General features: G+C 38.1%; 1 pseudogene; it reads right to left on the bottom strand.

Annotated features, from left to right (window-relative positions):
* Positions 1-5,264: 5,264 nt before the first annotated feature.
* Positions 5,265-5,398, bottom strand: LOC117283454 (annotated as a pseudogene).
* Positions 5,399-13,698: the final 8,300 nt, after the last annotated feature.

Raw genomic sequence — 13,698 nt, 5'->3', positions numbered from 1 at the left:
GGCCTTAGATATAGACATAATATACACTTAACTTCAATGTACCAAATATACTTCAAAATAAAATCCAGGGATCCAGCTGACTCCCATTTTGTTAGAAACAATGGCTGGTATGTACATCCCTCCTAATCCTGTAAAACAATCCACTGGGACACACCTGCTTTCAGAGGAAGCAGCACAATTAGAACCTTCCTGGAACATGCTGAGTGTATGTGAGGCTATGTGAGTCTTCAGGGCTGGAAAATGTATGAGGCTTGGTGTGTCTGAATTTTTCAACTGTGATATCACAGGTCCACTAGCCGATTTCATCATGAAAATCATTAGCCTGTCTTATAAGCCCAAATGGCTCAGCTTTCAAACCTCATGCACGAAAGAGGTTTCTGACTTACCCTTGCAATTAAGCAAATTCAAATTTGAAGGTTACATAGAGGAGGTTTGATCTAGTCCAGATCACTAAGCACTCATAAAGCAAAACTGTACTTTTACTGTCATCTTATTGTTATTTTCAGACATTAAAGAAAAGCAAAATATTGAGGAAAAATCACATGGTCTATTTTTTCATTCAGTTAGTGCCAATGATATCTTTAGAATTAGTACTTTCAGTATCCATTTCATACCATCATTAAAACAGATTAATCTGTTAAGTTTGAAACATTTTTGTCAATTTTGAGAATCTCCTTTTCTTTCCTCCTTGCTGCTGGGACTCCGTGCCTCCTTCATTTTCTCTCCCTTCTCCCTTCCGAGGACCTGGCACGGAGAGAACCTGCAGTTCTGTCACTTGGAACAGGAATTGGTGACACTGTGCTGTGGCAGAACATGGACCTCTAAATGACTCAAGCCAAGGTCTGAAAGATAGCGAGTTATGGGAGGACAGAGACCCAGCTCCCACTTTCAGCAGACTCCACATGTGCAGACAGCTCACTACAGGAAAGACGGGGTGCACCACTGCGACTCACTCATCACTTTCGACACAGCCTTCTGCTGAGGCCACAGCCAGGCACCCGGTGCCATGGAAGCCCCTGTATTGTCTCTTCAAACTTAGCTGTGTGCTCTCAATTCAAGGTCTTGCTTTGAAATGACTGTGCGTGCACTGAACACCTGAGGGGTAGCTGATGAGAGAGGTCCCATCTTATGGTCTCTTTCCTAAGTGAGAGAAAAATAAAACAAAAATTTGGGGCGAGGAATAGAGTGGCTTCTTACTACAGTAATCTGAAATTTCACTCCAAGGGTTTCCTATTCACTTATTGAAACAGGAGCTAAATTTACACAATTAATAAGAATAAACTGTATGCCAACTTTTAAAGACTGAATTACATGGAGCTTCGTAGCGAATCTTCATCTGCTACTTGTCAGTTTTCTTCTGTCGCCCACGAGTTCGCAGGACGCCGGGCGGTGCTCCCCTGGCCTTGAGCGCTGCAGAGTAGAGCAAATTGCAGAGGATGACAACTGCCAACTGCGCTGAGTAAATAAATGCCTGCACCACCACAGGAGGATGAGTGTGTTATGTGCGCAGAGGACTGCAGTGAAGTAACCCTCTGAAAGTCCATGGGCTTCACTTTCTGGTTGATAAGAGTTGACGAAATCTTGGGGTTGTGTCTACTGTTAAGCATGAAGGGACCATAAACCTGGTAACATCTCATTAGGTACTGAAACTGGATGGTAAAGAATCAAAGTGAAAGACACTTAACACTCACAGTGTGAACACACACTCTCATCTGGGACTGGGCAGGTTGACATGGCTTTGAACCAACAACCCATGTGAACCGCCTGATCATTTCACTCTCCCACTTTTCCTCCATGACAGTAAGAGAGCCCTCCACTTAAAACCACCCCAACTCTGGTGTGAGAGGCTCGGACATCCCTTCCTTCCACCACCCAGAGCATGACTCCTGGAACCACGGTGCCACTGAGCCAGACTTCGGAAGTGCCGCCGCTGCCACCCCCCTTCAGGTAGTCAGAGGGAAAACCAAGGTCCTATTGCCCAGGGCGGTGGTGTGCGGGAAGGCTGGACACACAGCCACATCACAGGTTCATACCAGGCTCTGCCCCCGACACACACATGGCTCCATCACACATCTCCGCACTTTCCAGATGTCACGCAGCCACATACCCTTCTTCAGGAACTTGAGCACCAACTCACGGACGTGGCAAGGACAAGTCGGCATGTCCACACCTAGGGCCCCTCGAGGGTGCCTTTACTGGAAACATGGGTGTGCTACTGTACCTGCCCATGATGCTCAGGTGGGGGACACAGCAACGTGAGCCACAGGAGGGCACAATGTCAGTCCACAGGCACGGTCACCTGTGGACCCCAGCTTGCCCCAATGGAACGGTCCCAGATGTGCCCATCTGCACAGGGCCCCTGCTGTGGAGTCGGCCAGATCTGAATCTGAACCCAGGCTCATCAAAGACAGTCACTACTGAAGAAAGTTTCCTTATATGTGAGCTGAAATCTGTCTGTATCTTTTACTTATTCATTTCAAATTGTTCATATCCATTTTCTGACATAACCACTCAATGGGCTGTTCTTTGTGATACTGTCAATGGCTTCATAATCCCTTAATAAGAAAACTTTTATTCCTCATATAGATTATACCTGGCTTGCAGTACTTAATAAATGTTTTACTCATGACCCTATCTCATTCTGTAATCCTGAGGTTTTGGCATAAGTGATCTTTTTTTTTTTTTTCTTAAAATTTTCTTTCTCGATTTTCATAAATCTATTTGTAAAATCCAGATTTCAAACATCTCATCCGATCTTTCTGGCTGTTCTTTTCACAGGTTAAGTGTTTCATTTTCCCTGACCCTGAAATATGGGAGAGCAGAGACGTTAACTCTTGCCTCTTCTCCTCGGATAAACTTATCCCATTTCAGCCAAAATTCATAGGGCAAATGCAAAGTCTTCAGTGTCCCACCACAGGTGACAAATTCACTTCTCACCATGCAGCCAGAGTGGTGCCAGGCAGGCACTGTCCTTAGGAGATTGAAAACGCACTAAGTCGTATCATTTTCTGTCAATTTAATGTCCTTATGAAACTTGGGGTGAAAGAAAGGCAACAGCCCTGACCCACTCGATACCCACACTTCTGAGTTTCCCAGCCACACCCAGGCAGGCCAGGGCCTGGCACACCCAGCACCTCCCGCACAGCCCTCCCGCCCCGCATGCAGGCTGCCCCTTTGCCCCGGTCATCCAGTTTATCCCGGTTCATCCCAGCTCAGCATCTTGTCCTCCTGTGGGGCTATGTGAGGTCTTGGAAACACACATCACTTTCTTCACGCTGAGCTTTTGTCTCTGCACCCCATTTCCCTACTTATCTATTTGGTAATCTTTACCATTCTTTCATTACTCAAGTAAATTCACTGTTCATTAATATTCTTTAATCACCCCCATTGATAGATTATCTAGTAGTGTTTAGAACATAGTATTTAATAAGTGTAAGAATTTTAAAATGTTGTATTATTACTGCTAATTAGGTAATTTATAAAATACTGTACTATTATTATTAATTTACTATTTTGTTGCTGAAGATAGGATGCAGATTCTGGAAAACAGTCTGTAATTGGAAAACAATTCTGTACCAATAGAACTGTAGCTTTCTTCTGACTCTAAGTTCATTCTATGGGTCTATGATTTACTCTAAACGAAGTGTTTTAAAATACTTAATATTAGCACTGTTTTTATACACCACTACTATATTAGGCCCTCCACGATATTTTTTTAATTAACCAGGCATGAATTCATGCAATTAACTAAAATTGCAACCCTAAGACTACAATGCCATATTGACATTTCAAAACGTACATATTTTAGCTCACTGGCACTTAATGGGATTCTTTATCCATGAAGCTTCTTCATTTATTTTGTGCTCAGCATAAAACAGATTTTAAAGAATTAAAACATGAAATCCCATTTTACCCTTTCTTTCCCCAGCCTTGGGATCTCCTGAGTTAAACAAGCCCAAGTCACCAGCGTCGCTGCTGTGTTATGTCACCTGCACGAGATGCTCCTTTGTCACCTGAGCAGAGCAGATGCTGAAGCTGGTCCCTCTCTACCCACCGTGAGGCTCTGTGTTTTCACTTTCTTTCTTTCCTCCTTCCTTCTCCCTTGTGCTGACATTAGCATAAAAATGTGCTGCCCTAACTAAGCAGTCTGTTAACTGATAAGCTATCAAAAAAATCATCTGTTATTTTTATAGCTCAAAGGCAGATGCCATTTCAAGAACTAGACTTGAATGAGTCGGATTTGTTAGTGCTTTTTAGATTCATCATTATAAGTGTGAGGTATTTTAAAATGGAATGATTGGAAGCTTGAAATATTATCCCATGAGCAACCAGACTGTAGAATTTTGCTACCCTTAAATTTGTACCTGCATAAAACCATTTCATACCATATTTTGTCATAAGGGGGCTAGGTTGTTGTCTCTTGCTTATACTGAAAATGTTTTCTACATTAAACTCAGACCAATTTTCATAGAAAACTTAAATCAAAATGTTCCCTTCTATTCCAGCAGGGCCCCTGTGCCATGAGACTGTTGTCTAAGGGCTCCTGAAGCAGAAACATGTGATGTGCTTCTGAGTTACTCTGGGCGCAGTAAGGCAGTACTCAAGTTAGAAATGGGTCTGTTCTGGATCCCAGGCCCAAGGTTCTGGGCAAAGGCTCCAATTAGCAATTCACTTGAATACAAGAACTATCTAAATAAAGAAGACTTAGGCTGCCAAGAGTTTCCACCATTATAAACTGCTTTGTATCACAGAAGCTAGTCGCCCACTTAAAGATGACAGAAAACTACAAATGATGAAAAAAGATGAATTATTTCACAATGAAAATATTAAAGCAGTGCATGCAACACCAAGTCAAGAAATATACATTATTATATTCCAACATGTTACATTGTGCTACCATCCAATAGTGGCCTGAAATTTTAATTTGGATAATTTACTGATCAATAAGTTGAGGTATATGATCTCACCAATTCTTAAATTCCAGCCATTGTCATAAATAATATATAATTTTCCCACTTAAACACCAATACCATAAAAGAATAAGCTGATTATAAATACAGGTATATATAACATACATATTATGTATATATGTATATATATATATATATACACTGTATATTAGAAAATTATTTGTCAAATTATCTTAAGTTACACAGTATTAAGTGAGTAACTGTTCTGTACAAATATGCGTTTTCCTCTCTATTTAACCTAGAGCTGGTACTATTACTAATCAAGATATACTCTTTCACCATACATTCACTATATGTGTGAGCACACACATGCAAATATGAGTGCACCTACATACATGAGTAGACCGACGGTGTGTAGCAATCTGAAATTTGTATTTGCTTTCAATTAGATACTATGCTTGATCTTAGCCAAAAGGCTGAGAGGCGATTGCTTTCAGCTAGAGATGCACGATTTCATGTGCACACAAGTCCCAGCAGTCAAAATGCTTGGGTTCAAAATCTTCATCTTTGCACATGTAGCTGAACTCTGTGCCTCAGTTTGCTTCTCTAGAATATGGATAAAGCAATATATTAACAAAGAAGTTTGTGAAGATTGGCTTATGTATGGAGAGTCCATGAGTCTTAGTAATTAATATATTAAGTGTTTAGCACTATTTCCAGTATACAGTAAGTGTTATGTGGGATTTGTGTTATACTTTTTACTTAAAAAATGTATTTTTTGGCCTTTCCAAATCAGTCCATGAAGATCTATACCATATTCATTTTAAATACTGCATAGTATTTAAGAATCTGGAAATCTCCTGTAGATAGATTACTTTTTCTATTGTTTGCAATTAGTTTGTTAAAAAGAAAGCACTCCTCTGTGTGTGTATACATATTTGTCTGCGTTTACATGAGTTTACCTAGAACATAGATTCCTAGAATAAATTTTTGGATCAGGCGGTATATAAAATTATCTTTTTTAGAAGCCCCAAAACTGTCCTCCAAAAATCCTTTAAAAATTTGCATTTGTACCAAAAGTGAGTGAGCATAGGTGTCTTCATACTTCAACAATTCCATACAACTTTCTAAAAGTTGTAACTTTTAAAAATTGTACTTCTCTCAGTCCTATAGCATGGCATTACCAACTGAATGCAAGGCTAAAACTTTCAAATTTCATGCAACCTGATGAACAAAGAACAGCGAATCTATTTTCTTATTTTGCATTCCTCAGATTAATGGTAAGCTGGGTGACTTTTCATGGATCATGTGTGTTTCTCTGGCCATATGATAGGATTTTTTTCCTTAAAAATTATGATTTTCAAGGTCTAAAATAACAGGTTGTAGATAATGTTTGAATCATATTTGTCAAATACTTTCCTTTGACCTAGACTTTAATTTGTGTGCCTTCTGTAATTATAAGATCTTTACATTTTAATGTAGTTAAATGATAATATTATTCTTAGTGATTTCAGCACTTTGTATGCTTTACGTGTAACAATAGGACATTCTTACTTAGGGTAGACTTTATATATTTTGATTTAGTACTTTGCAGTGCTAGGGGTGGAACTTAGGGCTTCGTGCATAATTAGGCTGATGTTCAACCACTGTGCATACCACTGCCCCATCTTTTTCTAAGTTTTAAATGCATAAATCTTCAACACACCTTAAATTTATGCTTCTATAAGATAAAGTATGGGATTTTTGTGTGAGAAAAGTACCCATCTTCCCTTCCCCACGTGAGCAGCCACACGTCTGTACCATTTATTGAGTAGAACACTGTGTCTTTTCCCTAATTACTTCTAGTGCCATTGTATCACATACTAAATTCTCATGCATAATCAGCAATGAATTGCTCTCTGTCCTGTTCCATTAATATATCTGTCTACTCATGCACAGTAAATTCCACATAGTTTCAGTTAAAATACATTCATATTTTAATGCCTTTTTTGAAATTATCAGTCCTTTTCTCAATTTTTGAGTTATGTCTATACATATCTCTTCCAAATTAATATCTAACTTGTCAAGTTCTATAAAACTAAATAGGAAGCTTTACCAGAATTTAATTAATTTAAACTAGATTAATTTAGTGTAATTCATTTGAATTATTTCACTCAGGAGCATGTTATTCATTTCTAATTCTTCCTATTACATACAGATTGCTTTTTGCTTAGTTCATTTGAGTATAAATTTCAATTTTTCTATTCTGGAGTACAACATTTATTATTTCCATATAGTATACAGTATGACTTTTATTACTGTTTTATAATTTTATTCATATAATAATAAAATGACCATACACAGAATTTGCTCTATGCCATGTACTTTTCTAACTTCTAAGTCCTTAATCTTAACAAGTCTAGAAAACAGCTATTATTATTATTTGCATTTTTAACATCAGGAATTAAGTACATTGAGACAGCTTCCCAGTGTCACAAAGCCAGTGAGCAAGGGAGCTGGGATCACTCTTGTTCTCGCCCCAAGGACTAGGTCCTTAAGCATGATTTAGATAGTTTTATCATTATGTGGGTCTCGTATAGCACAAAATTCTGTTAATTTTTATCACCACTGAGATTCTGATCTTTTCTTCTATCAAACTTCCCAATGGATTACATATTTTAAAATTGTGTATGTGTCCTTTTTGTTTTGCTTTTGTGCTACGGCCTGGTGTTATACATGTAACTATTGATATGATATGGAATATCACATGTAGTGCTGTTTTAAGTCCCAAATTAAGTGAAGGCTCAGTCAGCAGAGATTTAGTTTTAGTTCAGCTTCCTAATGGAGTGACCACGTTATCCCCAGGAGCTGGGATCTTGTAGACAACATCAATTAAGTAAGAAGAGAAGCTTGTTTCTTCCTCTGTCTTCCAAAGGGTGATGGAAGCCTTCACTCGTTTATCAAACGTTTATTGAACACAAATGGAAGCTATGTTCATTGTAACATATGGACAACATGAATGTGAAATATGATTGCAAATTGGTAGTTTTGTGACTAATGAGGCTTTAAAAAATTCAGTGTTGAAAATCATTATGGTATTTACATGGGTATTTGTTGATCCTGTATTTAAAAAGCAGCACTTTGTTTTTAGCATTATAATGAATAAAATTAGGTAGTTTGAAAACTCTGACCCAGCATGGGGAAAGAAATATCCAAGGTGTTCACTCTTCTGTTTCTGTTGTTCTTTTCTTTTATCTCGGCTTCTGTTCTTGTTTCTAAGTGTTCAGCCCCCTTTGGGCACTTTTCTAGTTGGCAGAAACTGCAAACAGAAAACATGATTTCCAGTAAAGAAGAAAACCCACAGGGAGGCAGCTGATGTCAAGTAGCCGAAGAGCAGACCTGATTCCCCTCCTCACGGACTCACTGATTCAACAGCAGTAACACGGGGGTCAGACTCCTCTGTGAGAAATCCAAACACAGTGCGCGGCTCCTACCGCTGGTGAGTTGGAAGCAGACAGCCTGGGCTTGGCAGGAAAGCTCAGGGCACCCCCTCGCCCTAGTGCCTCCTGTGGCTCGGAGTTGCCTGGCCTGTAGAAAACCTCCAGCCCCAGCTTCTCGCTGACGGGAAAGAGAATCCTCCATCTTCTTCCAAAGAAGAGACATTTCTGTGAGCTGCCACAGCACAAAGTTGTCTGGCCTGAACACAACTGTTGACAAGAAAGGGCAGCGGGTGGGGGCTGTGGAGAACAAAGGGGACAGTGTGAGCCCACACGCGCTCTCTCACACTGGCCGTCCTCCATCAGCATGGAACAAGAAAACTCTCCTCTCCCACCTTCTTGCCCAGGAGAGAGACTTGGAGTGACATGGGTCCTCCTGGCTTCTCAAGGAGTGGCCTCTGGGCTGACTTGTCTCACTGCCTTAGGGCACGAGGGACCCAGAGTACTGCTTGGAGCCACTGTGAGCTGCACAGGGGCAGGTGCCTTCTGCAGCCACAGAGGACCTGTGGAACACACCAGGCAGAACAACAAGCTTAGTGCCTCTCCCACCGGGTAGGCAAAGAGGGCAATCTCAGGTTTCCGGAGAATCCCCAGAGCCCCAGTGATAGCACTAATAGGACAAGCAACATCCAGAGGCCTGGGCAAGTGAGGGCCATTGAGAGAACCTGCAGTACTGCAGTCAGACAGTGGGGGGAGCAAAAGATCACAGCACCCCCAAAAGAAGCTGGCAGGTCCCTTTAATAGGGAGTTTGCGGTCATAAATCCAGAGAAGATGCCCACCCAGAAAACACTAGAGAAGCCCCCAGAATTTCTAGGGAGGCTGACTGGTGAAGGTCTTTCCCTGCACAAAGCCAGTCTGTAAAAGCTGGGAGAGGTAGCTCTTTCTTCAAGTATGCAAATTCTAACGCAGTTGCAAGGCACATGAAGAAACAGGAAAAATGGTCCAACCAAAGGAACAAAATAAACAAAAACTATCCCTGAAGAAACAGGCACATGAATCACCCGAAACAGAATTTGAAGTAAACATCATTAAGGTAAACTATCAAGAAAATCATGTATGAACAAAATGATAATATCAACAAAGCAATAGTAAGTATAAAAGGAACTTAACGAATTTGGAAGCTAAAAAGGGAATAACTCAATTGATAAATCCACCACAGGGCTTCAACAGACTCCATCATGAAGAAGAGTCTTTCTTTTAAATTATCCAATCAATAAGGAAAAAAGAAAAACGAAGAGTGCCTAAAAGAGTGATGTGAAAACGTTAAGCAGATTAATATACAAATTATGAGAATACCGGAAAGTGACGAGAAAGAGAAAGTGGCAGAAAGTTTAACTGAAGAAAAAAGTGGCAGAAAACAGTTTCAAATCGCGGAAGAAAATGGACATCTAGATTAAAGAGCCTCAAAGAAATACAAATGTAACAAACTCAAAGAAGATCAGACAAATACACATTACAATCTAATTGTTAAAAGTGAAAGACAAAACAAGAACTACGAAATGTGTTAGAGAAAGTGGTTTATCATATAAAAGTGGGCCCCTGTGACATAACCAGCAGATTCTCAGAAAAATATTCCCTCTAGAAAAGGAGGAAAAAAAGGAAAACAAAAACTCCAAGCCCACAAAGCTGCTATCAGATGAGTAGATGTCAATGTATAGTTATGAGAAAAAAACCTAAACAATGCATTGTTTGTTAATTCAGTCTTTTTCTATGTAATATCTCCAAGGCAGACTTTATTACATTCCTAGAATTTAATTTGATATACCAAGAAAAATAATAATGTTTGCTTTGCTTACTATGGGGGGAAATTAAATATTCAGTTCGTTCTATTAAAACAAACTTACTTCTCAAAAAACAGCAAAAAAATGTTGCAGCCAGAAGAGAGGGTGATGATAGTCAAAGCATTGAAAGTAAAAATGCTGACAAAGAATACTTTATTCAATAGAATCGCCTTCGAAAATAAAGGGAAGATGAGGCAGTCACTACGTCTGCCTTTAAGAAATGTTAAAAGGAGTTCTTCTGGGCAAACAACTGGTAAAGGTAAACATATAGGCAAATCTATAATACATAGACAAATACGGTACTGGTGAAACCAGGGGTCATACATCGCTTTTAGTTCTTTAAAAGATAAAGGTATAAAAAACTACAAATATAAGTTAATAGATACATAAAAAGATCCAAAAAAAGATCCAATTTATGACATAAAAACAAAGTGAGAGGGCAAATTAAAGAGGATCACAAAAGACAAAGAAGGATATTATGTATTGATGAGAGTCAATTTACCTGGATAATGTAACAATTATAAATACATACCGAGCAACAGAACACCCAAATATTTGAAGCAAACATCAACAAAACTGAAAGGAGAAATGGGCAGGAACCTAATAATGGTAGGAAATTCAATATCCCACTTTCAATAATGAGTAAAACTTCCAGAGAGAGCAATAGGAAACAGAAGAGTTGAGCACCTTACACCAAAAGGACCCAAAAGGCACACACAGAATACTCCATCAGTAGCAGCAAACTACATCTTCTCAAGTGTACATGGAACATTCTCCAGGACGATCACACGTTAGTTTACAAAACAGGTCTTAAGAAACTTAAGAAGAAATCTTATCCTATATCTTTGTGACTTTAATACAATGAAACCAGAACTCAATAGCAAAAGGAAAACTGGACATTCACAAACATATGGAAATTAAGCAACACACTCTCTAACAACCAATGTCCCAAATAAAAGGATCAAATGGCAAAGAGAAAAATGTTTTGAAGACAAAGGAAAAGAAAAGCACCCCATACCGACACTCACAGGATGCAACAAAGGCAGTATTAAGAGAGAAGTTTACAGTGGTAAGTTCGAACATTAAAACAAATAAAGACATCCAATAAACAACCTAAGTTTCACCTCACAAAATAAGCAAAAAGAACAAACTATTCTCAAACTTAGCAGCACAGATAAAGTAAATAATAGACTGTAGATGCACAAAATAAACAATAGAAAAACTAGAAAAAATCAATAGAATTAAAAGCAATAAAACTAATTTTGTAGCATGTACAAAGTCATGGATCCAATCCCCAATCTCCAGCACTGCCAAACAAAGACAGAGATTTAGCTAAACTAAGAAAAAGGAGAGACACTCCAAATTTAAAAATTGGGAATGAAAGAGAATGCATTAAAGCAGATATTACAGAAATAAAAAGGATTATAAGAGACTACTATCACCAATTATATGCCAACAAACTGAATAACCTAGAAGAAATAGATAAATACCTAGAAATGCATAACTTACTAAGACAGAATCACAAAGAAATAGAATTAGTAAGACGAGATCGGACGGGTTCAGGGTGGTATGGCTGCAGACTAGAAACAGAATTAGTAAGGAAATTTAATCAGTAATAAAGAAAACCCCAATAAGGAAAAGCCCAGGATCAGACAGCTTTCCCAGAGTATTCTACCAAACTTTTAAAGAAGAACTAATGCTAAGCATTCTCAAAAATCTTCCAAAATACAGGATAAGAGGAAACATTTTGAAACTCATTTTATGAGGCCTACATGACACTTAGGCCAAATCAAAAAATAAAAAAGTAAAGGGAAAGATTACTTAATATCACTGATGTACAGAGATGAATATTCCTCAACAAAAAAGTACACTAAATTCAAGAGTATCTTCAAAGGATTATATGCCATGACCAAAAGAGATTTATCCTTGAAATGCAAAGAGCAAAGATGGTTCAATGCACAAAAATTAACTGATGTCCCAGAACACATTAACAGAATAAAGGCTAAAAATCACAAGATCATCTCAACAGATGCAGAGAAAGCATTTGATAAAATTTGGCATTTTATTTTTAAAACAATCAACAAACTAGGAATAGAATTAAATTACCTGAATATAATAAAGGCCATAACCGAAAAGCCATCAGATAACATCATCAAAGAAAATGACAAAAAGCTGATATTTGTCTAAGATCAGAAAAAAGGCAAAAAAGACCACTGTAACTGCTCTTATTTAACAAGAGGTCCCAACTGGTGCAATTAATCAAGTGAAGAAATAAAAGACATCCAAACCAGATGAGAAGAGTAAAGTTATCCCTTTACAGGTGATATGATCTTATATGTGGAAATCCTAAGGATTTCACACACACCCAACTATTAGAATAAACAAATGTACCAAAGGGACAGGACTAGTTTTCCTAGTTTTTCTATGGCAAGGGGTGTGCTCAGTAACTTTCTACGGGCCCTGGTAGTACTACTGCTGCTGCCAGGATTAAAACATATGCTCAGTAATTCTTTGAACACATAAAATTAAAATAAAAGCTGTATAAAAATCAATGTAGAAATTAGTTGTTTCTATATACTAATAATGAATAATCTGAAAAAAGAAAATAATCCCATTCACAAGAGCATTGAAAAGAATAAAATATTTAGAAAAAAACTTAATGACACAGATCAAAGACTTTTGCACTAGGACCTACAGAATATTGTTGAAACAAATTAACATATCAGTAAGTAGAAAGATATTCCGTGTTCATGGACTGGAAACTTAATATTGATAAAACCATCATATTGCTCAAAGCAATCTACAGATTTGAAGTAATCCCTATCAAAATCTTGGTGGCTTTTTTTCTGCAGAAATAGAAAAAAAAAAATCCCCAAATCTGTATTAATCACAGAGGACCCAAACAATCTTGAAAAAAAAAGAACAAGGCTGAAGACTTCACATTTATTGACTTTAAATCATACTGTGAAACAATTGTGGTCGTAAGTATAGTACCTATATAAACACACAGAGACCAACAGGACAGATGGAGAATCCAGAAATAACCCTACATATTTACAATGAAATGATCCTCGATAGAGGGGTCAACATTACACACTGACAGCATCTTCAACAAATGCTGTTGGGAAAACTGGGCCTCCACATGCAACAGAACAAAACTGGACCCTGTGTAACGCCCCACACAAAAATCAACTAAAAATGTATGTATGAATGCTTACATGTAAGGCCTGAAACTATGAAACTTCTAGGAAAGGTCTTAATAATAATTTATTGGATGTATTATTAAAAGCATGACCAATAAAGCAAAGACAAGTGAGAGTATGTGTCAAACTAAAGAGCTGCTTAGTAAACAACAGAATGAACAAGTAGCCTATAGAATGGGAGAAAATATTTGCAAGTTATATATCTGATGGGTGGCTTAATATCCAATATTTATAATTAACTTTTACATATCAATGGCAAAAGCACCTCCCCATTGATTTTAAGGTAGGCAAGGGACTTGAAGGGACACTTCTTCAAAAACACACAAA

This window comes from Fukomys damarensis, unplaced genomic scaffold, assembly GCF_012274545.1.
Source record: "Fukomys damarensis isolate Sample0158 unplaced genomic scaffold, DMR_v1.0_HiC HiC_scaffold_26, whole genome shotgun sequence".
In the NCBI taxonomy this organism is placed as follows: Eukaryota; Metazoa; Chordata; class Mammalia; order Rodentia; family Bathyergidae; genus Fukomys; species Fukomys damarensis.
Note: the sequence above shows the minus strand (reverse complement) of the source record. Positions and strands in the feature narration are given on the sequence as shown.